This window comes from Mustela nivalis (assembly GCF_964662115.1).
Source record: "Mustela nivalis genome assembly, chromosome: 17".
Lineage (NCBI taxonomy): Eukaryota > Metazoa > Chordata > Mammalia > Carnivora > Mustelidae > Mustela > Mustela nivalis.
Window position 1 is genome coordinate 30,188,597 of NC_139036.1, and position 19,964 is coordinate 30,208,560.

Genomic DNA, 19,964 nt, shown 5'->3' on the forward strand with positions numbered 1-19,964 from the left:
ACAGGACTTGACCCGAGGACCCTGAGATCCTGAAGTGAGCCAAAGGCAGACGCTTAACCTACTGAGTCACACAGGCATCACTCATGTACAGGTTTTTTTTTTTTTTCTCCAGATTTTATTTATTTATTTGACAGAGAAATAACAAGTAGGCAGAGCAGCAGGCAGAGAGAGGGGGAAGCAGGTTCCCAGGACCCTGAGATCATGATCTGAGCCGAAGGCTTAACCTTTGTTAAGGGCTTAACCCACTGAGCCACCCAGGCGCCCCACCATGTGCAAGTTTTTGTGTGGCATAAATTTTCAACTCCTTTTGAGTAAATCCCAAGGAGTGCAAGTGCTGGAATTTATGGTAAGAGTATTTTTAATTTTGTAAGAACTGCCAAACTGTATTCTGAAGTGGCTGTACCATTTTGCATCCCCAGCAATGAATGAGACTCCCTGTTTATCCACATCTTTACCAGACTTGGTGTTTTGGATTTTTCTTAGTGGGGCATACACACAATACACCTAAGAAACAAATGATGAGGCTACATCTGTAGTTATTTGGAATAGCAAGTTTTCATTCCCCTACAGTTAAATCTGTTATGAGCCTGTTAAACAGTGGTGAAGCAAAGCCCCAACGAAAGGTTCTGATCTTAACCCAGCTGCTCTCAACAGTGATTTTCTCAAGCTACAAGCAGAGGCACAGAATACAGTTTGCCCAGTGCTTAGTTTGGGGAGAGAACCCATTTTTCTTTGACAGGGTTAAGGAATTTGCCCGAGATGTCACAGCCATTAAGTGAGGACTGAACTGGTTCCCCAGAACACAAACCTGACACTAACTTCCCTCCTACTCTGGGATCCAGAGCTCTTAAAGAAATGACATCTAATGTCACTCCCTGGAAATTAGTCGTTCTGTGAAGGGGCTGGCTTGCAAAGTTTGTTTGCTGATTTTTCTGAGGGAGTAGCCACATTAAACCATCTCCCCAATAAGCAAAGTGTGTGTGGGTTTCCTTTCCTCAATAGAGGCCTAATCAGGAATTACCTTTTATTTTTTAAAGTGTCCTTTAAAAAAAAAAAATTTTTTTTTTTTTTTTTAATTTTCTGACTTGATGGAAATGCTAAGAACTGGTTAGTGTCCTGGGGCCTTTCAGAGCCTGGAACACAATTTGGGTATTTGGGGTTATTCCTCTGTTCTTTAAAGTTTTTTGTTTGTTTGTTTGTTTGTTTTTTGTTTTTACTAGGCTCCTTGCCCAGTGTGCAGCCCAACACAGGGCTTGATCTCAAGACTGTAAGATTCAGACCTGAGCTGAGATCAAGAGTCAGTCACTTAACCATCTGAGCCAACCAAGTGCCCCTCTTTCTAAGTATTCTAAGCTAAAGTTTCTTCTTCAATATATTTAAAAGTGTTCCATTTCTCTTCCTCTCCTGAAACACAAGTCTTTATTTAATATTCTTCTACTTTTAGCAGTCATTTACTTTTTCGTGATCTCATATAGGTTTGTGTTTAGTGAGCACATTCCTAGCCATGTGCAATGCTAAAGGCTGGAGACTGACTCAATGGTTACTGAGTAAGAGTCCCTCCTCTCACCATCTAGAGGTAGAACATAGGGTAGCAAAATCACCTGAAGAAAAAGAAAATCATAACTGTTGCAAGGGTACTAGCTGTGTGGGAATCAGAAAGGAAGACTCCCCAAGATCTAAAAATTTAAAAATTAGTGATGGAAGGGAAAGCTGGTTTTGTTTTTTTTTTTTTTAAAGATTTTATCTATTTATTTGCTAGAGAGAGACACAGAGAGAGAGGGAACACAAGCAGGGGGAGTGGGAGAGGGAGAAGCAGGCTTCCCTGCTCAGTGGGGCCAGGCTCAATCCCAGGATCCTGGGATCATGACCTGAGCTGAAGGCAGATACTTAACGATTGAGCCACCCAGGCACCCAAAAAGGGAAAACTCTTATTTTTTTTCTTTACTCTCACCATACTTCTGACATCAGATGTGGGTTTTTATCCCCCCACACTGAGCAATTCTCCAACACCAGGTGAGTGTCTTACAAATTGATTAAATTCTGATGTTGTCTTCCTGGAGATAGCATCAAATCCCACAGTTTAAGTACTTGGGTTTCCCAAGACTGACTCTGCCCAACACCATGGACACCAGACCTAAGTAGTGGGTCTTCAGGTTACACAAAACTTTGTCTGACTTGACTATAAGTCAGAGGTTTCCACAACTCATTGCTTGGGCTTGCTAATTAGCTAGAACAGTTCATAGAACTCAAGAAAACAGTTTACTTATTAGATCACCAGTTTACTGTAAAAGGATACAACTCAGGAACAGCCAGAGGAAGAGAAGCACAGGACAAGGTATGGGGAGGGTGTGTGAAGCTTACATTCCCAGTCCAAGTGTGCCACTCTCCCCAGCACCTTCATGTGTTCACCATCCCAGCAGCTCTCCAAACTCATACTTCAGGAATTTTTCTGGAGGCTTCATCACTTACACATGACAGATCATTACCCCCACATCTAGCTCCTTCCTCCTCCCCAGAGAATGGGGTAGGGCTCAAAGTTTCAAGCTGCTTTTTTTTTTTTCTTTCTTTCTTTCTTTTTTTTAAATATTTTATTTACTTATTTGACAGAGATCACAAGTAGGCAGAGACACACACAGAGAGAGAGGAGGAAGCAGGTTCCCTGCTAAGCAGAGAGCTGGAGGCGGGGCTTCATCCCAGGACCCTGGGATCATGACCTGAGCTGAAGGCAGAGGCTTAACCCATTGAACCATCTAGGCGCCCTGGAAAGAGAGAATCTTTTTTTTTTTTTTTTTTAATATTTTATTTATTTGTCAGAGAGAGAGAGAGAGAGAGAGAGAGAGCACAGGTAGACAGAATGGCAGGCAGAGGCAGAGGGAGAAGCAGGCTCCCTGCCGAGCAAGGAGCCCGATGTGGGACTCAAACCCAGGACGCTGGGATCATGACCTGAGCCGAAGGCAGCTGCTTAACCAACTGAACCACCCAGGCTTCCCTGGAAAGAGAGAATCTTAAATAGACTCCATACCCAGTGCAGAGTCTGGCTTGGGGCTCTATTGCATAACCCTGAGATCATGACCTGAGCTGAAATTATGAGTTGGACGCTTAACTTGACTGAGCCACTTAGGCACCCCTCAAATTTCCAAGCTTGGATTTTTCTTTCTGGTAACCAACTTCCATCCTAAATCTCACCAAGAGCAGTCTAATTAGAACAAAAGATGCTTCTATCACCCAGGAAATATGTCAGGAACCAGGATCAAAGACAAGTAATAAAACAAAACATGCTCCTAACACTGTTATTATTTAGGAAATTTACAAACGTTTTAGGAGCTCTGGTCAGGAGTCAGGTTGAAGACCAAAATACATATTTCCTTTCCTTTTCTTTTTTTTAATGTATTTGACAGAGAGAGAGAGAGAGAGAGAGAGTGTGTGTGCACAGCAGGGGGAGTGGCAGGCAAAGGGGAGAGGGAAAAGCGGGCTCCCCACTGAGTAGGGAGCCCCATGTGGGTTTGATCCCAGGACCCTGGGACCATGACCTGAAACAAAGGCAGTTGCTTAACTGACTGAGCCACCCAGGTTCCCCCAAAATACATATTTCTTATTATATCACAGTATCATAGGTTAACTGAGGAAAGAGGGCAAGGAAGTGTATTTCTAGCAAAGGTAACAACAGGTGGGAAGATCTTCTTTGGTAGAAGCATAACAAATAAGAGACTCCAAGAAAGAGGGTGAGTGTGGGACAGTGAGAACTGGAAATGTGAGCTAAAGCATGAGATTGGAGAGACAAGAGGGGAGCCGAGATAGGGCTTTCGAAACCATTGTGAGGTGTTTCACCTTCCTTCTGAGAGCAGTGAGATGCCAGTGAACTATTTTCAGCAAGGTAGAGGAAAGTGTGTGAAGTAACCGTCAAGATCTGAGGTTCTACTGTATTTGCAAGCTATCAAGTTAGCCTGTCACAGTTTTGTGGATGGTGGCACAGGATACTAGATTCCTGGGTCAGAGATAAAGGGCAATTTATTATTCCCAGCAATAGCAGTATTGCTCAGTACAATTTTTGTACTGGAGCCCCAGTTCCCAGAGAGTGATACAAAGAAGGCCAAGTATGCCTGTATACAACATAGGCTGCATGACAGAAGACAGGCTTTGGAAAGCCAAGAGCATGAAACTGTCTTTTATAATGGGCATACAACCTGCCTGACATTGTTCCCAGAGGGAGAAATATTCTTTATTGTTTTGGCTAGGAAACAAACGTGCTCTTTACTCTGGAGGTAGACACTGTCTCTAGCTCCCAAGTCTGTTCATGATACAGACATCCTGGAGTAGATGCTCCAGAAGAAAAGCTGATATACAAAAATTTGAGAGACATGGAGAATTGCTTCTCAGAGTTGACATAATTCGATTTAAAGTTTGAAAAGGAGGGCACCTGGTTGGCTCAGTCAGAAGAGCACATGATTTGATCTCAGGGCCATGAGTTTGAGTTTGAGTTCGAGCCCTGCTTTGGGTGTGGAAATTACCAAAAAAAAAAAGTAAAGAAAACGAAAGACCCCTTCCTTGGGCACCTGGCTGGGTCATTTGGAGGAACAGGCAAATCTTGATCTAAGTAAGGGTCATGAGTTTGAGCCCCATGTAAGGTGTAGAGATTACTTAAATAAATAAAACATTAAAAAAAAAAAAAAAAGGATTTGAAAGGGAACCAGGCCACTGCTTGGGAAATGGATTGGAGAAGGGCAATGATGAGTGTAGGTTAAGCTCTGTCCAGCTGAAAGATCTTCGGCCAGCCAAGAAGATAGTAGAGGTGAAGAACAGTGGAGGGGTTTGAAAGGTATGTGGGAGATAACTTATCAGCCTTATGACAGGTTGGCGTGAAGGAAGGTGTCAGAGCTAACCCTTGTTTTGTGCTCCTGGACCGGTTTGTGGGCAGTGGTACCAACACCAAGGTAGGAAACTGGAAGAGGCCTAGTTTTAGGGAGCAGGCAGGACTAGCTTGGACATGTTGAATTCAAGATGCTTCTGAGACATTCAATTCAAGATGTGAGTCAACTAGATGTCAGGTAGGCAGATGTATAGCTCAGATCTGGCCTCCTCATAGAAGTGTTAAGAAAAAATGAATAAGGTAATCTGAGAATATCAGAGTTAGGGGGCACCTTGGTGACTCATCAGTTAAGCACCAGCCTTTGGCTCAGGTCAAGATCCCAGGGTCCTGGGATCGAGCTCCGCATGGGGCTCCCTGCTCGGCGGGTATTCTGCTTCTCCCTCTCCCTCTGCCTGCTGCTCTTCATACTTGTGCTATCAAATAAATAAATAAAATCTTAAAAAAAGAATATCAGACCTAGAAGGGACTTTCAAAGCAGGTTAGTTAGTCCAATTCCTTATTTCAACATTTTATAGTTAAGGATCACGTTCTCCTCCCCTCCCCCAGCCTTTTCGCCGCTCTCTTTTTGGTGCTCAGAAGTACGGTGTTTCTGTATGTGTGTATATATCACATGGGTTTAAGTTATGCAGGGTAAGATCTCAGGTTCCTTTAGGGAAGCCTAGCTTGTCACTGAGTACCAAGTTGATGACTCGCTCTGTTAGTAATCTTGATGAAAGGAGTTTTGGTCTCATTTTCTTTTTGATCTGTTACAGAGTTGCTGAGTGCTATTCAGTAGGCAAAATACATGGTGGTTGTCTGTCAGGAAATGGCCAAAAGATCTTCCAGTCAGGACACAGGCTGTATTCATAGCCTTTTCCTCTTCATAGCACCTCTGATTGCTAAGTTGACTCCCATCAATAGGAAGGGTCTGCGTTCAGCTCAGGTCATGATCCTGCGGTTCTGGGATCGAGCCCCACATCAGGCTCCCTGCTCTTTGGGAAGCCTGCTTCTTCCTCTCCCACTCCCCCTGCTTGTGTTCCCTCTCTGTCAGATAAATGGATAAAATCTAAAAAGAAGAAGAAGAAAAAAGTTCATCCCCAGTCAACCTTTCTTAGCATTTGTAAGAAATGCCTAAATTATTTCTCACTGCTCCTCAGACAGCGCACCCCGATTCCCCGATTCCCCCTTTTCTTCCTTGGTGACTTCTGCAACCCCCCCCCCCCCTGTACTTCTACTGCCTACTTCTTTACTTATGGGTTTACTTTAGTCAGGTCAGTTTATTAAGTTTTACCTAGTTCTAGACTTGGGCAAAACACAAAGAACCTCTTTTGTGGGTTACATGGGAGAAGATAAGAACTTACAAGATACAGAAAGGTGGAATGTCAGTGCTTAAGGCAGCAGGAGACAGCCTTGTGGCATGGGTGAGCCACTTAACATTCTAAGTTTCCATTTCCTCAGACTCTGAGGGTTAGTTCTAAGATTAAATGGGGTGATCTATGTAAAGGGTTTAGTAGAAGGCCTGGAACATATTAACGTATTGGAGAAATGATAAGGGTTTTTGGGTTTTGTTTCTTTTTTTATTTGTCTCTTTTTTAATTAATGAGAGAAATCACATTTAAGTCCATTTTTTGATGGGGGGTGAGTGGGTAAAGGTGTGCAACCTGTCAGACTCACCTGGCAAGTTATTTAAACAAATAATAATAAAACTTATTTAGATTGAATTTTATTTATTTTGATACTGAGCAGCACCAAGAAGAAAACTGAAAAAGTTGTGGTCTCTGTTTAGATAGGCCTGATAATATTTAAAATAAAGGTGATAAAATTTAAGATTCAAAAATTATAAATAATATGAATATATACATAATTACCAATTAAAGCAGACCCCCAACACCCCAAACCCCCAAAGTAAGCACACTATACTTGTTATTTTTTTCCTAATTAAAAAACAAAGGGGGGTGCCTGGGTAACTCAGTCAGTTAAGCATCTGCCTTCGGCTCAGGTCTGATCTCAGGGTCCTGGGACTCAGCCCCTTGTCGGGCTTCCTGCTCAGCGAGGAGTCTGCTTTTCTCTCTCCCTCTGCTCCTCCCCACCATTCTCTCTCAAATAAATAAATAAAATCTTTTAAAAAATGAAGGGGAAAATTGCTTTTCAAAATAAATTTCCGGGGCACCTGGGTGGCTCAGTGGGTTAAGCCACTGCCTTCGGCTCAGGTCATGATCTCCCGAGTCTTGGGATCGAGTCCCGCATCGGGCTCTCTGCTCAGCAGGGAGCCTGCTTCCTCCTCTCTCTCTCTCTGCCTGCCTCTCTGCCTACTTGTGATCTCTCTCTGTCAAATAAATAAATAAAATCTTTAAAAAAAAACAAAAAACAAAAAACAAAATAAATTTCCAGTGCGATTCCTCGTTAGTATAGTGGTGAGTATCCCCACCTGTCAAAATAAATTTCCAGGGGCGCCTGGGTGGCTCAGTGGGTTAAGCCGCTGCCTTCGGCTCAGGTCATGATCTCAGGGTCCTGGGATCGAGTCCCGCATCGGGCTCTCTGCTCAGCAGGGAGCCTGCTTCCTCCTCTCTCTCTGTCTGCCTCTCTGCCTACTTGTGATCTCTGTCTGTCAAATAAATAAATAAAATCTTTAAAAAAAAAATAAAAATAAATTTCCAGATTCCCCCATTTAAGACTGGCTTGGTTTCATGAGCACGCTATGAAGGCACACACACAAGTTGTTTCTTTCCACAGCGTCAGCTTTATTCAATCATAAAGCAAAGTTAAATCACAATTATAAAGCTTTTCAGGATTCCAAACTCAAAGACAGTTCACCATGGGATTAAGCTTGGCTGCTTTTTTTTTTTAAGATTTTAATTTAATTTATTTATTTGACAGAGATCACAAGTAGGCAGAGAGGCAGGTAGAGAGAGAGGAGGAAGCAGGCTTCCTGCTTGAGCAGAGAGCCCGATGCAGGCTGGATCCCAGGACTCTGAGATCATGACCTGAGCCAAAGGCAGAGGCTTTAACCCACTGAGCCACTTAGGCGCCCCTAAGCTTGGCTTCTTATACAGCACACAGCCAGGACAGAATACAAGCCCCACAACACACAAGATATCCAGAAGGGTGCAGAAAGTTAACCAACCAAACGCAAAGTCAGTCCATGGGTGTGCAGTAGAGATAAGGCCTCCATCTGGTCCTGGTCAGCGCTGGGCACTTACTGCTTCTGATGTTCAAACAGTGAAAGATCTCTATTGTGTTTGGAGATCAACCCAGCAGACCTTTTGGGGGCAGTTGCCTTTTTCAAGTGGTCAGACATAGGGGTATCAGGTCTGAACAGTCTGACTGTCTCCTACCAAAATTCTTCCTTGTTAAAGGGATTTAATCAGTTTTGGGTCTCTGCAGACCTCCTCTGGTTCTAGTTGTTATCAGTTCTGGGGTGTCAGCTGAGATTGGTCTGAGCAATATTTTCTAGCTGCAGTACCTTAACTGCTTGTGTCATTGCTTGACACAGGCTCCTGCTTGATATGAGAGACTCCATTTTGCTCTCTACACCTGGATACACTGTCTTGAAAACCCAAATCTTAAAAAAAAAAAAAAAAAGAAAAGAAAGAAAGAAGGAAGGAAGGAAAAAGAAAGGAAGAAAGAAGGAAAGAAGGAAGGAAGGAAAAAGAAAGGAAGAAAGAAGAAAAGAATGAAGGAAGGAAAAAGAAAGGAAGAAAGAAGGAAAGAAGGAAGGAAGGAAAAAGAAAGGAAGAAAGAAGGAAAGAATGAAGGAAGAAGGAAGAAAGGAAGGAAGGAAGGAAAGAATGAAGGAAGAAGGAAGAAAGGAAGGAAGGAAGGAAGAAGGAAAGAAAGAAAGAAAGAAAAGAAAGAAAGAAAGAAAGAAAGAAAGAAAAGAAAGAAAGAAAGAAAGAAAGAAAGAAAGAAAGAAAGAAAGAAAGAAAGAAAAGAAAGAAAGAAAAGAAAGAAATGAATCTATCTATCTCACCCGAAGGCGGGGAGTGTAATCCTTGAGACGTCGGACTAATTGGCGCCCCCTAGCGCACCCTTATCTTAAAGTAGTCCGGAATGGTTAGCGGCAGAAAGACAAGCTTCTCATTGGCTGTCGGTCCGTAATAGGCTAATTAGGAAGTAGAAAGCTTAGTTTTCTTTAAGAAAAAAAGACTCTTAAGAGTATTCAGAGTGTTTTAAAAGGTGGTGAATAAAAAAATACTTTGAAAGTATGTTTATGTGATATTTCTAAAATGGAAGAACGTGGGGAAAATGTCGCCATCAGAGAGAAGTGTGCGGCTGCCATAGACCTAGCCGAGGCCAGCTCCTTGAATCTAAGACTATACTTTCAGGGATCATTTCTATAGTTTGTTACTAGAGAAGTTTCTCTGAAGTTGTAGTGTACCCAAGACCACGAGGAGGAGGCGTAGTATTCCTTTCTGAGCGTGAAGCTGATCCTGAGTGTTGTGTATGCAGCTGCTCTTGATCATTGATGATCGTTCTTCCTCTGTCTTGCAGAGGTTAGAGGGAAGGAATACCGTCTGAGTGGTTTTGGTAGGCTTTCTTGTTGATAAAGAGATAGAATGGTTATTTAGGGGTAGCTTCTTTTATGTGGTTTTTGGTTTTTATTTTTAAAAATAAGGGAAGGATTTGCTTGTATTATCGGGGGGGGGGGGAGCTGGGCGTTGTTTTGTTTAAGTAAGAGTGGTGGGCACTTGGGTGGTTCAGTAGGTTGAGTGTTTTCAGCTCAAGTTTTGATCCCAGTCCGGGATTGAGTACCTCGTGGGGCTCCTTGCTTAGGTGGGAGCCTGCTTTTTTCTCTCTCTGCCTGCGCGCTCCCCTGTCACGTACATAAATAAAAACTTTAATGAAGTTAAAAACTTTAATGATCTGCTTTGTGGTTTAAGGTTACTAACAGCTCTGTGGCAGTTAGATTGGAGGGCAGGGTTGAGGTGGCAAGTGTAGGGCCTGGTTGGGCACCTACTGCATTCATCTAGACAGTAGGGAAGCTCGTGATGGTGATGAAGAAAGAGAAGCTGACTAGATTTGAAAGAAATTTAATATTGGCAGGATTTGGGGGATTGATTTAGTATGAGTGAGGCACATTTAGGAGAAATTTCTGACCTTTAACAGACAGAACTCCCAAAGCAGACTGAGAAGGGAGAGCCAAACAGGTACGATGGAAACCAGATGAATATGCTTGATCAAAGCCAAGGAAGGAGAGTGGGATAGAAAACTGTGCAGAAAGCATATGAGAGATTAAGATACAGCTAGAAAGGTATCCATGGCATTTAGTGGTGACTTTATTGGTCTTGTGGTAGATATAGAAACTGGTTTGGGATGGGCTGATCAATGAAGGGATGTGAGGGCTTGTCACTGAGTGGAGAGTTCCCAGAAGATCAAGCTGTGATGGAAAGTATAGAGGCGGATATGCATTGGAGGGGGGAGGGGATGTAGGATGTGGGTTGTAGACAGGGACATGGGAGAATTAAAGATGGGGGAACATGAGGCACTTGGGTGGCTCAGTCCATTGAGCATCTGCCTTAGGCTCAGGTCGTGATCCTAGGGTCCTGGGATAGAGCCCTGCGTTGGACTCCCTGCTTAGTGGGGAGTTTGATTCTCCCTCCCCACCCCCCATGCACTCGCTCTCCTCTCTCAAATAAATATTTAAAAAAGAAAATAAAGGTGGGATAACAAGTCTGAGAGCAGATGGAAGGACTGGATAGAGCAGGAGAAACTGAGATTTAGGAGAGAGTGGTTTCCAGGGTCAGGACTTTTGAGTTGGCCAGAGTTGACGGGGAGTACAAAGGTAGGCAGTTCATCTGTGTAATGAGACCATAGTGAGGGTTTTTCAAATGATAACTTCTAGCTCTGTGCCCAGTGTGAGGCAAAATCTTTGCTGAGGGAGGCTGGTGAGGAAAGGTAGGAGAGATGAGAAGAAAGGAATGAGGGGTGCTGGGCTGACTGGGTCAATAGAGCATGCAACCTTCAATCTCAGAGTTGTGAATTCGAGCCCATGTTGGTTGTAGAGATTACTTAAACCTAAAAGAAATAGAAAGAAAAGAATTAAAAGAAAGAAGGAAAGAAAGAAAGGGGGGAGAAAAGGAAAAGAAAAAGAAAAAAAGAATGTCGTATCTCCTGAAAGTGCTGAGAGTGTGCCTCCTTTCCTTCCCTGCTGTTGAAGCTTTGAGATTGCTTCCTGGTCTCAGAAGTACCTTCCCAGATCATAGTTAATTTCTCTTTCTTCCACTCTAGCTATGTACCGTGTATTTCCTCCTTGATTTTCTCCTTTGGGATCTACAGTGGCCAAGCTTTCACTTTCGTTATTGGTCATCTTTAAAGGTTGGGGGCTGTAAGGGAAGTGTATGCTCTAGAGTTGACACCTTGGTCTGCTATTTACTAGCTGTGAGTTCTGGTGAAATTTCTTTTTTTTTTCTTTTTTAAAAATTTTATTTATTTTTTTGACACAGAGAGAGATCACAAGTAGTCAAGAGGCAGGCAGAGAGAGGGGGAAGCAGGCTCCCTGCTGAGCAGAGAGCTGAATGGAGGGCTTGATCCCAGGATCCTGAGATCATGACCTGAGCCTAAGGCAGATGCTTAACCCACTGAGCCACCCAGGCGCCCCCTGTTCCTCTAACGTAGGTAGCATGTAGTAATAATAGCATCAACACATGGGATTGTTGTAAGTGTCCAATTAAATAAAGCAAGTATAGTGGTTGACTGCTTCTTTCCCTCATTCTGAAAAAGTCCTTTCCTTGAATGAGAACTCCCTGTCTCTTCCTTAGTCTTCCCTATTAGCAACTCGATCCACCAGGGTTTTTTCCCAGGCACAAACCAGCTTATCACCTTTGAATCCTCTTTCCCTCACCCGCCCTCACCAAGTCCATCAGTGTATCCTATTGACTCGTCTTCCAGAACAGCCCAAGTTTCTCCTTTCTTGCTACATACACCCAAATGCAAACCACCATGATCTATCCCAAAGACACCTGAGGCAGTGGCCTCAAAACTGGTCCTCACAGCTTTAAACCTATTGGTGGCTTCCCTTCACACTTAAAATCCAGACTCCCCTGACCTCAACCTTGCCTAGAAAACCCTCAGATATCTGGTCCCTGCCTGCACCTCACCTCGTCCTCATACCCTGATACTCATACCCTGAACAGCTCTCTAGCTGTTTTCAAGTTGCTGAAATATACTACTTTGTTTCCTTCTTTGAATCTTTGCATTAATTGTTTTCTCTGTGTAAATGTAACCTCCAAAGAGGGCCTTCTTTGACCACCCAAATCTAAAGTAGACACCAATCTCTCTCAGTTACAGCATTTAAAATCCTTGGCATGCCTCATTATCTAACATTGTCTTGGGTATTTGTTGCTGTCGTCTCTCTCCCTCACTAGAATGTAAACTCAGAGTGAGAGTAGGAACCTTTACTCACCTCCATACCTCTGTATGCTCAGTACCTGGAATAGTATTTTAGAACATAACAAAGCGGGATAAAGGTGAAGGTGACTTACCAGCTCTGCTATTTAACAGCTGTGTGACTTTTGGCAAGTTACGTAATCTGTGTCTTAGTTTCTCCATCCATGAAACTAGGACAACTAACAACTGCGTTTATCTAATATGTAAGGCACTTAGAATGATGCCTGCTACCTGGAAAGCCCTCACTACATAGTAGCTAATAGTGTTAAGAGTTGGCACTAAAGTTATAGCCGACACATAAGGGGTGCAGGAATACCTGGCTCTGGGGTTCCCAAAGGCAGAGAAACAAGTGGTGGTAGAATAAGAAAGGAATTTATTTCAGTGAAGTCACCATTGGGAAGACAGCAAACTAGTGTCTAAGACTAGTGTCTATGATCTCCAAAATGCCCCCCAATACTTCCAGGTTTATATAAAGAAAATAGAGGGCAAAGGTGGGTGGTGGGTACATTCAGACAGCCAGTGAAGGTTAAAAGGATCACTGTCCTGGAGTTAATCCCGGGTGGGTCTTGTTGGCTCAGGGCAATCATGGTTGCTTGAGAGAGTAGTTTTGGTTCCCAACAAGTTATGTTTTTTTCTGCAGGGTCTTTTTGCCCAAGCTAAGAGATAAACTGGAACAAAAGCCTTATTTGGAAAGTTTGAAGTCATGGGCACCTGGGTTGGCTCAGGCAGTAGAGCCAGTGACTCTTCATCTCTGGGCTATAAGTTTGAGAAGGGGGGATTACTTAAAAGTAAAATCTTAAAAAAAAAAAAAAAAAGTTTGAGGTAAAATGGAGGCAGGCAAAGTCCTCTTTCAAATTAATAATGTCAGCTCCACCAAACTAATTTTATTTTAGAAACTCAAAAGGTGAGGTAACTGGCTGGTTCAGTCAGTAGAGCAACTCTTAATCTCAGGGTTGCCAGTTTCAAGCCCATGTTGGGCACTGAACTTACTCAAAAAATACATACTTACATACATACTCAAAAAGTGTGAATAGGGGGCGCCTGGGTGGCTCAGTGGGTTAAGCTGCTGCCTTCGGCTCAGGTCATGATCTCAGGTTCCTGGGATCGAGTCGCGCATCGGGCTCTCTGCTCAGCAGGGAGCCTGCTTCCTTCTCTCTCTCTCTGCCTGCCTCTAAGTGTACTTGTAATTTCTCTCTGTCAAATAAATAAATAAAATCTTAAAAAAAAAAAAAAGTGTGAATAGGTAGTGCAGAAAACTGCACTACCCCCAAACCCCAAAGGCTTTGTTTTTCAGCATTGGTTCTCAGCCACCAGGTTCCCCTTCCTGCCACAGTCATGGTACCCTGTCTGTAATTTACCAGCATTTGAAAGTCAAGCTCTTAGGACTGTGATTTCATGCACCTGCTATTGTTTACTGATCTCTTGAATCACCTTGCTTCTTCTTCTTCTTTTTTTAAATCTTTATTTTTTTATTTTTTATTTTTTTAAATAAACATATAATGTAATTTTATCCCCGGGGGTACAGGTCTGTGAATCGCCAGAATCACCTTGCTTCTTACTAGCAAAGGCCTGTCATTTCCTTTTGCTTTCAGGGGTGAGGCTGCTTTACTAGATCTGTGGAGGGAATGCCTCCCAGGCTTTAAAGAGGCAGGCTGTTGGGGTGCCTGGGTGGCTCATTGGTTTAAAGCCTCTGCCTTTGGCTCAGGTCATGATCTCAGGGTCCTGGGATTGAGCACCGTGCCGGGTCTCCGCTCACAGGAAACCTGCTTCCTCCTCTCTCTGCCTGCCTCTCTGCCTACTTGTGATCTCTGTTTGTCAAATAAATAAATAAAATCTTTAAAAATGAATAAATAAATAAATAAAGAGGCAGACTGTGACTGGCTGTCATTCAGTATTATGTTAATTAAGCATGGCCCTTAATTTTTAAAAGATTTTATTTATCTATCTATCTATCTATCTATCCATTTGAGAGAGAGAGAGAGAGTATGCACGCACTAGAGAGAGCACTAGTGTGTGAGTAGGGGAGAAGGACAGAGGGAGAAGCAGACTCCCCTCTGCCCCGGGAGCCACCATGCTGGACTCAATCCTGGGACTACCAGGATATCCCTGCTTGTACTTTCTATCTCTGTCAAATAAACTCTTTTTTCTTTTTTAAGATTTTATTTATTTATTTGACAGAGAGATATCAGAGAGATATCACAAGTAGACAGAGAGGCAGGCAGAGAGAGAGAGGAGGAAGCAGGCTCCCTGCTGAGCAGAGAGCCTGATGCGAGGCTCGATCCCAGGACCCTGGGATCATGACCTGAGCCGAAGGCAGAGGCTTAACCCACTGAGCCACCCAGGCGCCCCCCCCCCTTTTTTAAAGAGTTGTTTGCTTAATCACCTGAGCCCCAGACACCACAGAGTTTTTTTTGTTGTTGTTGTTGTTGTTGTTTTTTACTGTTGAGTGAATGAAAGAAGAGAGGAAGGGATAAGAATTAAAGATGTATTCCTACTGACAGTATTTCCATTCCTTTTCCATCTTTATTTTTACATACTCCAACAAATGCTCAGATGAATCTGAGTATAATCACATACCCAGTTAAATATTTGGTCATTTCCAGGTAAAACCATTTACACCCAAACTCAGCACCATTGTACTTTGTCCACAGCTCCAGGGTTCTCTTGCTGACAGGTCCTATAGTACAGAGCCGAATGCTTTGGTGTAGCACCTCCACTGTTAACATCTGTGAAAGAGGACCCAGGAGTTTCTGCTGTTTTGAGAGATGAGAAGGGTAGTCACAGTTCCTGGGAGCTGAAAGTCTCAGGCTCAAAGGCTGAAAAATCTTTCCTTTAAAAAGCAGACATCTGGGGTGCCTGGGTGGCTCAGTAAGTTAAGCGTCTGCCTTCAGCTCGGGTCATGATTCCCAGGGTCCTGGGATCGAGTCCACTCTCTGCTTGGTTGGAAGCCCGCTTTTCCCTTTCCCACTCTTCCTGCTTGTGTTCTCTCTCTCTCCCTGTGTGTCTCTCTGTCAAGTAAATAAAATCATAAATAAATAAATAAGAGACATTTGACAGGAGCTGCAAAAAGTTGGCAAATCTAATTCTACATGTGAGTGAAATCATACGGTAGTTGTCTTTTTCTGACTAACTTATTTAGCTTAACATTATGCTCTCTAGCACCATCCATGTTGTTGCAAATGACAATATTTCATTTTTTAAAAAATATTTGACAGACAGAGATAACAAGTAGGCAGTGAGGCAGGTTGGGGGGCTGGGGAGCAGGCTCCCCACTGAGCAGAGAGCCTGATGCTGGGCTCGATCCCAGGACCCTTACATCATGACCTGAGCTGAAGGCAGAGGCTTTACCCACTAGGCCACCCAGGAGCCCCTATTTCATTCCTTTTTATAGGTGAATAATATTCCTTTGTATATGTATACTACATCTTCTTTATCCATTCATGAATCAGTGAGTGCTTGCACTGCTTCCACATCTTGACTAATGTAGATAAGACTGCTATAAACATTGGAGTACATATATCCCTTTGAATCAGTGTTTTTGTATTCTTTGGGTAGATAACCAGGAGTGCGATTGCTGGATTGTAGGGTAGTTCCATTTTAAACTTTTTTTCTTTTAAGATTTTATTTATTTTTTGGCAGAGAGAGAGAGACAGCGAGAGAGGGAATACAGCAGGGCAAGTGGGAGGGGGAGAAGCGGGCTTCCTGCAGAGCAGGGAGCCTGACACAGAACTGGATCCCAGGTCGCCAGAATCATGACCTAAGCTGAAGGCAGATGCTTAACCATTTGAGCCACCCAGGCATCCTTTTTTTTTTTTTTTTTAACTTTTTGAAGAACCTCCATACTGTTTTCTAAAGTGTCTGTGCCAGTTTGCATTAACACCAACAGTGCAGGAGGGTCCTTTCTCTTCACATCTTCACCAACTCCTGTTGTTTCTTTCATTGTTGATTTTAGCATTCTGAGGTAGGAGGTGATAGCTCACTGTAGTTTTGATTTGCATTTCCCTGATGGTGAGTGATGATGGTGAACATTTTTTCATGTGTCTGTGGGCCACCTGGATGTCTGGAGAAATGTGTATTCATGTCTACTGCCGATTTCTTTTCTGTTCTTTTTTTTTTTCTAAGATTTTATTTATTTATTTGACAGAGATTACAAGTAGGCAGAGAGGCAGGCAGAGAGAGAGGAAGGGAAGCAGGCTCCCTGCCAAGCAGAGAGCCCGACGTGGGGCTCGATCCCAGGACCCTGAGATCATGACCTGAGCCGAAGGCAGAGGCTTTAACCCACTGAGCCAGCCAGGCACCCCAACTGCTGATTTCTTAATTGGATTATTTGTTCTTTGGATGTTGAGCTGTTTAAGTTCTTGATATCTTTTGGATACTGACCCTTTATTAGATATGTCATTTGCAAATATCTTCTCCCATTCTATAGGTTGTCTTTTAGTTTTATTGATTGTTCCCTTCACCATGCAAAAGTTTTATTACTTTAATGAAATTAGTTTATTTTTGCTTTTGTTTCCCTTGCCTCAGGAGACATATCTAGAAAAAAGTTGCTATAGCTGATGTCAAAGAGTTTGCTGCCTGTGATCTCTTCTAGGGTTTTTGTTGTTTCAGGTCTCACTTTTAGATTGGTAATCCATTTTTAATATATTTTTGTTATGGTTTAAGAAAGTAATACTTGGGTGCCTGGGTGGCTCAGTCCGTTAAGTGTCTGACTGTTGGTTTTGGCTCAGGTCATGATCTCGGGGTCATGAGATCGAGCCCTGTGTTGGGTTCTGTGCTGGGTGTAGAGCCTGCTTAAGATTCTCTCTCTTCCTTTTCCTCTGTCTGTCCCCCTGCCACATTGCTGTAGCTTGTGCACCCTCTCTCTCTCAAAAAAAAAAAAAAAAAAAAAAAGTGATCTAATTTTTTTTTCTTTTGCATGTTGCTATCTGGTTTCCCCAATACCATTTGTTGAAGAGACTGTCCTTTTCTCATTGGATATCCTTTCCTGCTTTGATGAAGGTTAATGTACTGTATAGTTATGGGTTTATTTCTGGGTTTTCAATTCTGTTCTGTTGATCTATGTGACTATTTTTGTGCCAGTACCATACTGTTTTGACTAGCTAGTAAACAATAAATGGGTCAGCTAAGACATAAAATAAGAAATAAAAAAGTATATGGAAACAAACGAAAATGAAACCACAGAAGTCCAAAACCTTTGGGATGCTGCAAAAGTGGTTCTAAGAGTGAAGCTGACAACAATACAGGCCTATCTCAAGAAGCAAGAAAAATCTCAAATAAATAACATAACCTTACACCTAAAGGAGCTAGAAAAAGAAGAAACAAAATCTAAAACCAGCAGATGGAAGGAAATAATATAGAGTAGAAATAAGTGATATAGAAACTAAAAAAATCATAGAGCAATGAAACCAGGAACTTATTTATTTATTTGTCAGAGAGAGAGTGAGAGAGAGAGAGCTAGTGAGCACAAGCAGAGGGAGAAGCAGGCTCCCTGCTGAGCAAGGAGCCTGATGTGGGACATGATCCTGGGTTCGTGACCTGAGCCAAAGGCAGATGCCTAACTGACTGAGCCACCCAAGTGTCCCCAGGAGCTAGTTTTTCGAAGAAAAACAAATCGATAAAATGGATAAACCTCTTGCCCAACTTTATAAGAAAAAAAGAGAAAGAACTCAAACAAATAACGTCACAAATGAGAGAAGAGATAACAACACCACAGAAATACAAATAACTGTAAGAGAAATAATTATGAAAAACTATATGCCAACAAATTGGACAACCTCTAAGAAAGGATAAATTCCTAGAAACACATAAACTACCAAAACTGAAACAGGAAGAAATAGAAAATTTGAACAGACTGATAACCAGCAAAGAAATGGAATCAGTAATCAAAAAAACTCCCAACACCAGGTGCCTGGGTAGCTTGGCTTGTCAAGTGGCTGCCTTCAGCTTAGGTCATGATCCCACCCCAGTGTGGCCCGGCCTGAAATAAATATTTGTTGAATGAGTGAATTAGTGAATAAATCTTTTCTACTAGGAAATTACCAAAAGATTGTTATGTAAATTGTGGGGACAGTGGTTTTCTACCTATTTTTCTCTGCAGCCTTTTATATCTTCTCAAGAATTGTTGATCTGCCTCTCTAAGTGCCTCCCTAAGCCTTTGGAGGCCATGGTTGATTTAATTTCTTACTTCATGAGCTCCAGGAATTAACCAGTCTGCTTCCCTAAACTGTGGTTTCTTCCTATCAAGAATTATGAATAATCTATGATTTTATAAATTATGCAGCTTCAGGTACATGGAAGCAGGCAGAAGACAGGAGACTCTTGGTTCACAGAATTGAGTGCTAGTTTTTGTTTGCTTGTTTTTAAGATTTTATTTATTTGACAGAGAGATCATAAGTAGGCAGAGGCAGGCACAGAGAGAGAGGGAAGCAGGCTCCCTGCTGAGCAGAGAGCCTGATGCGGGGCTCTATCCCAGGACCCCAGGATCAGGACGTGAGCCGAAGGCAGAGGCTTTAACCCACTGAGCCACCCAGGTGCCCACATAATTGAGTGATAGTTTATTACTCATAGCAACAACAGTAGTTAGACTTTTAGTTTTTTTGGTGCTGGTTGCTCAAGTCCTAATTCCCACAGAGCCGTGCAAAGAGCTATATAACATTGCACATGTGGTGGGTTGCTGTATGCAGAAGCACCCTGAGTTTATTTTCTATAATGGATAGTGTACCCTTTGCTCCAAAGGAAACTGTTATCTTTATTATACTGGACAGTGAGCATGCCTGCCTTTGGTCTAAAAGAAGACTGTATTTTCCAAAGTCTGGTATATAAACATCTTCAAAAAGATAGTGTAGAATACAGAGCAGTTAGTACCTTGCTTTTCTGATTTGGAGACATAGGAGCCATCTGTGGAGAATTGTCTTCCCACATTGTTCTTTGCTGCTCTCCTCTATCTACTCTTAGGCTAGGTAGGTCAAGTCAGTTTACCTGGTACTGAAGAGAGAGAAATTTGGCAGTTCTGCCCTGAAGGTTAGGGGAGACAGTCTGGGAGGGAAGAAGACATGCCACACATACTTGTAACATAGTGAGACCTGAGCAGTAAGAAATGTGAACCCCACTAGCACTGCTCTCAGCAAGAACACTGATTCTTCTTCTTTTTTTAAAAAATATTTTTATTTATTTATTTATTTCACACACACACACACACACACACACATCACAAGTAGGCAGAGAGGCAGGCAGAGAGAGAGGGGGAAGCAGCTTCCTCACCGAGTAGAGAGCCAGATGTGGGTTCCCGATCCCAGGAGTTCATGGCCTGAGTTCATGACTTGAGCTGAATGGAGAGGCCCAACCCACTGAGCCAGGTGCCCCAAGAACACTGACCCTTCTCACTACATTTCTCCAGTCTGATGCTGTTGACTGATCCTCCTTTTTGAAACTCTTATCTCCTTTGTCACTGTGACCCACTTGTTCAGGTTTTTCTCTTACCTCTTTTGGTTTCCTTCTCTCCCTACTTTTTGGCTTTGTCATTTCAACTTGCCCCTTAAAATATTAGTGGGCTCCAGGACTCCATCCTCAACTGTCTATTTAGGTAAAATGTTTTGTGACTCTCTTCCCCCCATGACTTTAAAATGAAAGATTACAATGTTAAGGACCCCAGTCTTGCCCAGTTCTCTACACTAGACACCTTTGCTTAGATTCATTCTTTCAGTACTAGGTGTTTGGAATATTGTGAGTATAC

The 19,964-nt window shown here is 42.7% G+C and overlaps 1 protein-coding gene across 2 annotated transcripts in view; it reads left to right on the forward strand.

Moving 5' to 3' along the window:
- TEX14 (testis expressed 14, intercellular bridge forming factor) overlaps positions 1-19,964 on the forward strand; it is a 118,715-nt gene that overhangs the window by 33,000 nt on the left and 65,751 nt on the right. The gene's annotated exons all lie outside the window — the stretch shown is intronic.